The sequence below is a fragment of the Palaemon carinicauda genome, chromosome 13 (assembly GCF_036898095.1).
Source record: "Palaemon carinicauda isolate YSFRI2023 chromosome 13, ASM3689809v2, whole genome shotgun sequence".
Classification (NCBI taxonomy): Eukaryota; Metazoa; Arthropoda; class Malacostraca; order Decapoda; family Palaemonidae; genus Palaemon; species Palaemon carinicauda.
Window position 1 is genome coordinate 122,099,124 of NC_090737.1, and position 12,500 is coordinate 122,111,623.

The window sequence follows — 12,500 nt, forward strand, 5'->3', positions numbered from 1 at the left end:
GGACCATTAGATTCCTCTCCATCTCCCCTCTCCCCCGAGATCCCCCTCAACCGAGAGGGGGGAGGAGGGGGTGGAAGTACCATCACTACGGTACCCGCACCCCCAAGGCGTACCGGATCTTCAAGTTTGGATGAAGAACACTGGCTGCATCCGACGGATGACGAGTGGAGGACTGGCAGGAGGAGGTCATCCAACGTGTAAGTGGACAGTTGATAATAAGCTTTTCTCTCTCTCTCTCTCTCTCTCTCTCTCTCTCTCTCTCTCTCCTCTCTCCTCTCTCTCTCTCTCTCTCTCTCTCTCATATATATATATATATATATATATATATATATATATATATATATATATATATATATATATATATATATATATATATATATATACGTACAGCCTATATACGTGAGTGTGTGTGTACATATGTTTATATGTACACACACACGTATATATATATATATATATATATATATATATATATATATATATATATATATATATATATATATATATATATATATATATATGTATGTATATATATATATATATATATATATATATATATATATATATATATATATTGTGTATATATAAATTAAATGCGACTAGTTTCGTCTTACTTCTTCAAGAGGAAGTAAGACGAAACTAGTCCAGGAGTCACTCTATATCTACATTTTCCTTAAGTTTTTTAGCATCTGAGCATCACGTTTCCCCATTAGTTTTAAACACACATACATACACACCTTACGAGAGAGAGAGAATGAGAGAGAGAGAGAGAGAGAGAGAGAGAGAGAGAGAGAGAGAGAGAGAGAGAGAGAGAGAGAGCATGCGTAAGTTTGTTTGTGTATGTGTACAATAGATAATTTTTCTAAAGCTCTCCAAGATCGAAATATTACACATAAGCTCTACTTTTGCAATAGATACAACACTGACACATCAGCAGCCATTGCCTGGCTCTCCTTGGTCCTAAGTAGGGTGGAGAGGGGTCTTGGGCGCTGATTATATGTGTGTGTGGTCAGTCTCTACGGCATTGTCCTGCTTGATAGGGCAATGTCACTGTCTCTTGCCTCTGCCATTCATGAGTGGCCTTTAAACCTTTAAACCCTTATGATTAAATAACTCATTTACATCTTCTCAATCGCCAGATCTGATAGCGGTCGGATGCTCCCAACGCCGCCCACGTCACCAAGAACCTCTTATCAAACCGCCCCCACGCCTCCACTGGTGGGCGGAGTGGGAGGGGGAGGAGGAGGAGTAGTTTTGGGCGCCGTGGTGCCAGGACCCGCGAGTGACGGCGGGGCAGCATTTCCCGCATCACACAGTCCCTGGAGGTCAACACTTCGCGGGACCTCAGCATCGGGTCAGAAGACGGCATCAAAAGGCAGAGTTCGGTGACGGAGGGAGAGACGATACGTATCGTCATACATGATGTTGACCTCGATCACAGAAAAGGTGAGTGGGTTTATTTATTTATTTATTTATTTTTTTTTTTTTTTTTTTTTTTTTTGGGGGGGGGAGGTTCCTTGGGAAAGGGCTCTTTTTCGAGATCTTTTTTTTTTTTTTTTTTTTTTTTGGGCGGGGGGAGGCTCCTTGGGTAAGGGCTCTTTTTCGAGATCTTTTTCGTATTATATATCATCCTATTATAGGTTCAATAATGAAAATTGATAAGGAATTATATATTCTCCTAAATATCATATCAATCTACATTCTATGAATAAGCAAACCTGTAAACATTGTTTGTATTTCGTTGTTTATTTAGTGAGAACTGATTTTCTACTGATCAAAGTTTCTTTGCGTAATTTGATTTGCTCGGGATATCTGGTATAGCAAAATACTATTACTATACAGGTCAATACAATATAATACTGTACATTGTACTCTAGTCTTGGGTAGTGCTATAGCCTCTGTACCATGGTCTTCCACTGTCTTGGGTTAGAGTTCTCTTGCTTGAGGGTACACTTGGGCATACTATTCTATCTAATTTCCCTTCCACTTGTTTTGTTAAAGTTTATATAGTTTATATTTATATTTTCCTTGTTTCCTTTCCTTACTGGGCTATTTTCCTTGTTGGAGCCCCTGGGCTTATAGCATCTTGCTTTTCCAACTAGGGTTGTAGCTTAGCAAGTAATAATAATAATAATAATAATAATAATAATAATAATAATAATAATAATAATAATAATAATAATAATAATAATAATACAATAAACTCCCACGAGACATACGAATGATTGAAGATATTAAGACTTTCAAGGGGAAACTGAAGACTTTCTTATTCTGTCAGTCCTTTGACTGTGACGATTTAACAGTAAATGAGCAATACGCGATATGAAATGTTGAATGCTCCGAACGAATAAGATAAAATGACAGTGGAGGTCCTGTAGAGAGTAGGGTTCCCCTGTTGTTTTGGATCGGAAAAGCAGCCGTCAAAAAAGAAAAAAAAATGACTTTAAAACTGTATTGTTGTAATATGTTAAAAGTATCAACTATGCGAAGAAATTGACAATAATCAAATATTTTAATACCCCTTACATTACTTTCAATGAATTCGATATTATTATTATTATTATTTTTAATATCATTATTATTATTATTATTATTATTATTATTATTATTATTATTATTATTATTATTATTATTATTATTATTATTATTATTATTATTATTATTAGCTAAGCTATAACCTCAGTTGGAAAAGCAAGTTGCTATAAGCCCAAGGGCTCTAACAGAGAAAAATACCACAGTGAGGATGCATTATATTAATAATGGAAGCAAGCAATTCCCTCCAGTGCTATTGAATTTCTGTGATGAATAGAGATAGATAGATAGATAGATTTAGTGTTCAATATCTACCTGTATCGCTTCCATAAATGCTTGAGCTCTTCATTACAAATCTAAAGTAATTAGGCTCTCAAAAGCTATCAATAATTAATTGCCATTCACTCCAGAGTACTACGTCATTGAAGGAAACTAAAAACATGGCCTAGTGATATTTTGATAAATTCTTCTATATATCAGTGCAGCGTAGCATTATATTGATAATGGAAGCAAGCGATTTCCTTTAATGCTAATGAATTAGTGTGATTAATAGAGATAGATATATAGATTCAGTGTGCAATGCCTATATCGCTTCCATACAAATGTAAAGTAAATTGACTCTCAAAAGCTATCCATAATTAATTGCCATTCACTCAAAAGCTATCCATAATTAATTGCCATTCACTCAAAAGCTATCCATAATTAGTTGCCATTCACTCAAAAGCTATCCATAATTAATGGCCATTCACTCAAAAGCTATCCATAATTAATTGCCATTCACTCAAAAGCTATCCATAATTTATGGCCATTCACTCAAAAGCTATCCATAATTAATGGCCATTCACTCAAAAGCTATCCATAATTAATGGCCATTCACTCAAAAGCTATCCATAATTAATGGCCATTCACTCAAAAGCTATCCATAATTAATGGCCATTCACTCAAAAGCTATCCATAATTAATGGCCATTCACTCAAAAGCTATCCATAATTAATGGCCATTCACTCAAAAGCTATCCATAATTAATGGCCATTCACTCAAAAGCTATCCATGATTAATGGCCATTCACTCAAAAGCTATCCATAATTAATTGCCATTCACTCCAGAGTACTAGGTCATTGAAGGAAACTAAAAACATAGTCTAGTGATATTTTGATAAATTCTTCTATGTATCAGCGCAGAGTGTAAAAGAAAATTCTTCGGTTCTTGTGAATTGCTCATTAAATTAATTTCCTAATTATATACACATAATTACTTGTCTTAATCGTAAAGAAAGTGAGATTCATAGCTATTTATTATATTTGCTGTTTTTTATACACTTTGATATACCTTGCAATACAAAAATTAATAAACAGACATTAAAAGATTCCATTTAGAATATAAATAAAAAACATTCTAAATTGAAGAGAGAGAGAGAGAGAGAGAGAGAGAGAGAGAGAGAGAGAGAGAGAGAGAGAGAGAGAGAGAGAGAGAGAGAGAGAGATTTTCCCATGCATGGTATTTTAACTTTATAGAAAAAGATACTTTTAGGAATTTTTACACATGGATCGTATTTTGATGTTAGTTAACGCAAAAAAAAGATATTTATAAAACTCTAATTTAATGTTAAAAACTATCACATCCTGAACAAAAATGAGGAAGAGAGATACAGATTCACCGCGTGGATATTTAGCACCCGTAGTTAATAAAAATTATAATCCCTTTAATCAGCCGTTAAGGTAATAATTACCGCTCCCTAATTTGTACAGGCTTTCCCTTCAGTCTCATTAACATAAGACCGAGCAGAGAAGCCACAAAAAAATGTCCGTAAGACCCGGAAAAACGAATGTACGTAAGTCCCGGGAAAATGAATGTCCGTAAGACCCGGGAAAACGAATGTCCGTAAGACCCAGGAAAACGAGTGTTTGTTAGTCCCGGGAAAACCAATGTCCGTAAGACCCGGGAAAACGAATTTACGTTAGACCCGGGAAAACGAATGTCCGTAAGACCCGGGAAAACGAATGTCCGTAAGACCCGGGAAAACTAATGTCCGTAAGACCCGGGAAAACGAATGGCCGTAAGGCCCAGGAAAACGAATTTACGTAAGTCCCGGGAAAATGAATGTCCGTAAGTCCCGGGAAAACGAATTTACGTTAGACCCGGGAAAACGAATGTCCGTAAGACCCGGGAAAACGAATGTCCGTAAGACCCGGGAAAACTAATGTCCGTAAGACCCGGGAAAACGAATGGCCGTAAGGCCCAGGAAAACGAATTTACGTAAGTCCCGGGAAAATGAATGTCCGTAAGTCCCGGGAAAACGAATGTCCATTAGACCCGGGAAAACGAATGTCCGTAAGACCCGGTAAAACGAATGTTCGTAAGGCCCAGGAAAACGAATGTCCGTAAGACCCGGTAAAACGAATGTTCGTAAGGCCCAGGAAAACGAATGTCCGTAAGACCCGGTAAAACAAATGTTCGTAAGGCCCAGGAAAACGAATGTCCGTAAGACCCGGTAAAACGAATGTTCGTAAGGCCCAGGAAAACGAATGCCCGTAGGGCCCAGGAAAACGAATGTCCGTAAGACCCGGGAAAACGAATGTACGTGGGGAAAACGAATGTCCGAAAGTCCCGGGAAAATGAATGTCCGTAAGTCCCGGGAAAATTACGTCCTTTGTTTCTCATTAGCGAACTCGCGAAACCTTGGCTCCAACGAGCGAGCATACGCGATAGGCTGTTTGTTCTCCTTTATGGAAATTTCCAATAATGGACACTACTTCCAGTTTCAAGTTGCAAGGTTCTTCGAATACGAGGGTGAATATGCGCTTCTACATAACCTGCGGTCACTTTCCCCGGGGTGTCAGTGTTTTGATGCTCTGGCGGTTTTTATAGCATTGTCTTGTAGGGTGAATGGTTGGTTGTGGAAGTAAAGGGATATATATATATATATATATATATATATATATATATATATATATATATATATATATATATTCTTTTTTTGTCTACATCTTTTCCCACTTCTATGTGGGGTCGATGTTTGTGGTCAGCTTTCTCCATCTACCTCTGTCCCACACCTCATCACCGGTTAATCCCACTGCATCAAGGATGATGGAGAAAGCTGACCAGAAACATCGACCCTACATAGAAGTGGGAAAAGATGTAGACAAAAAAAGAAGATAAATATATATATATAAATATATATATGTATATATATATATATATATATATATATATATATATATATATATATATATATATATATATATATATATATATATCAATTCCAAAAAGGTCATCCTGCAGACAGCCAGTGATTTCATAGAGATTTAGGGGGGTGGGGGGGGGGGGGCATTTCCTCCACATCCAAGGTTACTCCGCCAGGTTGCCCATCCGCTTATATAACGTTTATCACACATGGATTGTTAAGATATATCGCCTAGCACGGTAATTGACATAAAAACTCTAAGATACAGACGACTGGCGAAATCCAACCGAGGCCCTTTGGGTCACCAGGCAGGAAGAGATGATATATATATATATATATATATATATATATATATATATATATATATATATATATATATATATATATATGTATATATATATATATATATATATATATATATATATATATATATATATATATATATAAGTATATATATATATGTATATATGTATTAATATATATATGTATATATATACATATGTATATACTGAACTGTATATATATTTGTGTATATATATATATATATATATATATATATATATATATATATATATATATATATATATATATTTTTATATATATATATATATATATATATATATATATATTTATATATATATATATATATATATATATATATATATATATATATATATATATATATATATATATATATATATATATATATACTGTATATATACACATATGTGCGACTGAACTTATGTCTGTATATGGGTAAGTCCTATTGATATAAGCTTCAGTAAAAAAAAATAATACATTTTTGACTACAGAATTTTAACATTTATTTTCATTATTATTTTATCACATTTCCGTTTTGATTTCCCTCTACACTTGAAAAATGTTTTTATAATACGGTGAAATAAAAAAAAAAAAATATATTACTTGGCTGTATCAAAAGATTAATTTACAGTTGTGAATGCTTTGAATTTTTTTGTGAACTTTATCAAAAAATAATGAATTTTTGATAAACTATGCCCATTATTATTATTATTATTATTATTATTATTATTATTATTATTATTATTATTATTAGTACTATTATTTATTATCATTGTTATTATTATTATTATTATTATTAGTGTTGTTGTTGTTATTATTGTTGTTTTTGTTAGTATTATTATTATTGTTTTTGTTATTATTATTATTATTATTATTATTATTATTATTATTATTATTATTATTATTATTAATTGCCAAGCTACAACCCTAGTTGGAAAAACAAGACGCTACAAGCCCAAGAGCCCCAACAGGGTAAAATAGCCCAGTGAGGAAAGGAAATAGGGAAAAATTACAAGAGAAGTTTAAGAACCATAATAATATTAAAAGCTTTATGAAACAATCACTGTCAAAATTATAATCAATGGATATCAGAAGTTAGAAATTTATCTTTCATGAGAAAGAGATATTTTAAATCACAATTACAATCTTTATGTAAACACCTGTTTGTGTTTGTTTGTGTGTGTGTGTATGTACACGTAAAAATAGAGAGAAATAAAGGGGGCAAGTATTGATATAATAGTTTATGAGTTTGAATAAACAGTGCATTAGTAAGTCTGTGATATCTAGAAATATAGAAGAAGAAGAAGAAGAAGAAGAAGAAGAAGAAGAAGAAGAAGAAGAAGAAGAAGAAGAAAGACAGACTGGCACATCAAAGGACAAGTAACTCATAACATCTCTTCTGAGAGAGAGAGAGAGAGAGAGAGAGAGAGAGAGAGAGAGAGAGAGAGAGAGAGAGAGAGGAGAGAGAGAGAGAGAGAGTTAAGAATAATATTTCTTAGATGATTAATTATATTTACTATAAGGAATAAGAAATTCTTACGCGAAAAGACACATAAAAGATAATATGAAGATAATAAAATTTTATTTTCACCTAATAAAGGAAACCAAAATTGTTGGAAAATGTATTGCAAAAATGTTATTGCTTAGCTATGCATTTCTGCATTTATTCTTTATCGACCCATTAAATATGATCTGGTAGCATTAGTAATATATCCTTACCCACTCATAGCTTCAAAGGTTAAAATTTTATAAATTCTGTTAAAACCACAATGAATTCTGGCTATTTTATAGAGATTTCATAAACTATGTATTACTTCAGCTTGCAACAAAACCTTTAGAATCACCTAGTAACTCTTTTTGAGAATTTGTATACTATTACTCGCAACAAAACTCCTAGGATATATATTAAATTGAAAATGGAGTAATTTACTCAAAAGTGTCCATTTCCTCACTTTCGAGTAATTATTCCATTTTTAATTCAGTATATATTTTGAATATATATCAAATGTACGCTGGCATCACGAACTTCTGTTTGGTTGAATATGTTGACGATATCAGTTCCAGGTCATTTTATAATTTTACAATTTTTATAATTCTAGCTTGTTTCCCACATGGCAAATTGTTTTAAACTATGAAAAAGTAATAGCGGAAAACAATAGCTTTGCATAATTTGGCAGTATACGGAGGGCGTGGTCTTGTAAACAAATACTGATAATTTATAAACTGAACGTTACTTGCAACAAAGCTTTCAGAATTACCATAGAGTGAAATCAATGACATAATATATTTCCAAATTAATGAATTTAAAGGTTTAAAGGCCGCTCATGAATGACAGGGGCAAGGGACAGTGACATTGCCCTATAGAGCAGAGCAGTGCACTAGAGACGGACCATATACACATATGATCATCGCCCAAGCCCCCTTTCCACACAAGCTAGGACCAAGGAGTGCCAGGCAATGGCTGCTGACGACTCAGTAGATACACTTATAGGCTCCCCCCCCCCCCCTTCGTTAGCTCACAAGGATTGGGAGGTTGCAGCGACCAAAGGAACTAACGATTTTGAGCAGGACTCGAACCCTAGTCGGGCGTTCACCAGTCAGGGACGTTACCACATCGGCCATCACAAACGAAACGAAACTATTTTAAAGGATGTCGACTTCTGTTTTCCGGGTATCAATTGTTGGCCGAAGGACAAAATATAGTAAGAGAAATTAAATCTAAAATACATTTCTCCCAATTAATGACTAAATGTTACTTTTTATTGAGGAAAAACATTTTAAAGAGTGACTACTCTCGTGAAATGTTCTGAAAAGTTATTCAATATTTTAAAGTTCCATTTCATTGTGTCCGAGTAAATATTTATGCTTTAATGCAAACATGAAATGCCTGGTATGGAACCCTTAACTACCTAATGAATTACAATGAGGTCCGAGAAGTCAACTTTATGAGTTTATTAATGAATGAAAGTTTCCAATATAGAGAACCCCGTCGAAGGGTCTCCCCGGCTGAGATATATATCTCAAATGAAAATTTAAATATCTGTACGACTTATGACCGTCTGGGTTTTCGTCGAGTCATTTCCTGTTTTGTGGTGGTCCATTAGAAACGTCCCTGCTTGATGATCAACAAGTCTGGGGTTCGAGTCCCGCTCAAACTCGTTAGTTTCTTTAGTCGCTGCAACCTCATCAGCTTTGTGAGCTAAGGATGTGGTGTTTGGGGGGCCTATAAGTCTATCGGCTGAGTCATCAGCAGCCATTGCTTGGCCCTCCCTGGCCCATATATATAGTCTCTAGGGCGTTGTCCTGCTAGCTATGGCATTGTCACTGTCCCTTGCCTTTGCCATCCATGAGTGGCCTTTAAACCTGTAAAGTTTTCTGAATTATGTCAGTGGATTTGTACATTTTTATGTGCAACGTCGACTTTCACTTGATCAAGGAATTACTAATAACTAAAGTTAAAAACTGAACTGGAAATATTCTCATGGATAGCATTCATCAAAAATCACGCCTGTGGAGGAAAATGGATTCATTTCAGCATCCTTAGCCTTATTTCAAGACATCATTTACCTTACTCTCGCAGGGAGTGACACACACACACACGCACACACACACATATATATATATATATATATATATATATATATATATATATATATATATATATATATATATATACATATATATATGTGTGTGTATATATATATGTATATATATACATACTGTATATATGCATATATATAGATATATACTATATATACAAAGAACAGATAGAAATGACAAAATGTGTATTTCACAAATTCAGATTCTGTTAAAATCCCCAGCCTGGTGTCTGTAAGTGGTCCAGCTTTGACTGGTAACCAAGCGAAGAAGAATGAAAGGGGGTCCATTTTGCTTATAAGAGAATGTTGATTAAAATACCACGTAGAGTAATTCCTTTTTTTTTCTTCTTTTTTTTACCGCTCATGAATGGCAGAGGCAAGGGACAGTGACATGGCCATATCAAGCAGGACAATGCCCTAGACTAGAGACTGACCATATATACATATGATCAGCGCTAAAGGTACGACCAAGTAGGGCCAGGCAATGGCTGCTAATGACTCAGCAGATAAACATATAGGTTCCCCCAAAACCCCCATCCTTACCTCACATGGATTACTGTTGTTATTATTATTATTATTACTAGCCAAGCTACAACCATTGTTGGAAAAGCCTAATGCTATAAGCCCAAGGGCTCCAACAGGAAAAATAGCCCAGTGAGGAAAGGAAATGAATAAATGATGAGAATAAATTAACAATATATCATTCTAAAACAGTAACAGTGTCAAAACAGATATGTCCTATATAAACTATTAACAACGTCAATAACAGATGTCATATATAAACTATAAAAAGACTCATGTCAGCCTGGTCAACATAAAAACATTTGCTCCAACCTTGAACTTTTGAAGTTCTGCTGATTCAACTACCCGATTAGGAAGATCATTCCACAACTTGGTAACAGCTGAAATAAAACTTCTAGAATACTGTGTAGTATTGAGCCTCATGATGGAGAAGGCCTGGCCATTAGAATTAACTGCCTGCCTAGTATTACGAACAGGATAGAATTCTCCAGGGAGATCTGATGATGAGGTTAAAGCGACCAAAGAAACTACCGAGTTTGAGAGGGACTCGAACCCCAGTCTGACGTTCCCTACCAGTCAGGGACGTTAGAGCATCGGCGACGTAAATCCCAAATTGCCATCAAAAGCGCCTGTTGTTTATAGCCTCAGCTTTACGGTTCACCGAAGTTCGATAAAGGTATCTCTCCATTGGATGTGATTTATGGACGCGCCGCGAAATTATGCAAAACGGAGGCTCGTAAATAGCGTGGAGCGAGCTTGTCTCCTCCTAGGATCTTTCGAGGCGTGACGCCAGACTGCGTCCGTCGCAGGATCTGTTTATTCATGGAAACAGATGAAAGGAGGCTGAGGCAAAGAGAAAATCAAATAGGATGTTGTATGATCGTTAAAAGGAATAAGATACTCTGACTAGTTTCTGTTATTATTATTATTATTATTATTATTATTATTATTATTAGTAATAGCTAACCTACAATCCTAGTTGGAAAAGCAAAATACTATAAGCCCAAGGGCTCCAACAGGGAAAAATAGCCCAGTGAAGAAAGAAAATAAGGAAATAAATAAACGATATGAGAAATAATAAACAATTAATAAAATATTTCAAAAACAGTAACAACATCAAAACAGATATTGCATATATAAACTAAAAAATACTTTTGTATTGGGCCATTATATTTTTCGGCGAAAGCATTACGAAAGAGAGAGAGAGAGAGAGAGAGAGAGAGAGAGAGAGAGAGAGAGAGAGAGAGAGAGAGAGAGAGAGATGTTTGTCTTGCTCTACGCTAAAACCATCGTATGGATTAAAGCTTGAATCACGCAAAAGATATATACGTATAATTAAAAAAAAAAGTAGAATGGGTATAAAATAAAAAGTACCTGGAATGTAAAAGATAATCTTTCAATTAACAATAACTTTTACATTGGAGAAACGATGGTTTGAAAAAGACCAGTTCATAAGTATAGAATTACTTTGCTTGACGTCACACCGAAAGAGGGTTCTCTTCAATAAGCTTGACTTCTCATTGTGAGGAAAGGTCAAAGGGGTATTTTTATCTGAGAGAGAGAGAGAGAGAGAGAGAGAGAGAGAGAGAGAGAGAGAGAGAGAGAGAGAGGAGAGAGAGAGAGAGAGAGAGTATCTGGATATCTGGGTTAAAGAAACAAACACCGGAAATTTTCCTGGCCTTTTAACATATCTAAATATATGAAGAAGGATTAAATGATATGATAAGAGAGAGAGAGCGAGAGAGAGAGAGAGAGAGAGAGAGAGAGAGAGAGAGAGAGAGAGAGAGAGAGAGAGAGAGAGAGAGTATATCTGGGTAAAAGAAACAAATACTGGAAAATTTCCTTGTATTTGAATATATGTAATTATGTAAAGAGAGAATGTTTAATTGATATGATAAGAGAGAGAGAGAGAGAGAGAGAGAGAGAGAGAGAGAGAGAGAGAGAGAGAGAGAGAGAGAGAGAGAGAGAGAGAGAGTGTGTGTGTGTGTGTCTTGGTAAAAGAAACAAACACTGGAAAATTTCCTAGGATTTTGGCATTTGAATATATGTAAAGATATAAAGAGAGGACGATTAATTAATATGATAATTATGAATAAATATATAACAAAAGGGGTAAATTGAAGAAGAGTAACAAAGAAGGAGGACGAAATTAATTAGCAGTGGAAATTGGACCATTATTTTCCGGAGAGAAAAAAAGGGGGGGGTGGAGGTGAGGCTATAAATCACCAATGCTTTCAAAAGGACTTAAAATTTCATCTTGAAAGAATGAGTTTCTTGAAGGTAAGGAGAAGGAAAATATCAAAATATTAAAAGATAACGAATAAGAATAAAATATATAAACG

The 12,500-nt window shown here is 34.7% G+C and overlaps 1 pseudogene; it reads left to right on the plus strand.

Moving 5' to 3' along the window:
* The window catches only part of LOC137652054 (regulating synaptic membrane exocytosis protein 2-like), a 163,133-nt pseudogene that overhangs the window by 48,727 nt on the left and 101,906 nt on the right, over window positions 1–12,500 (plus strand).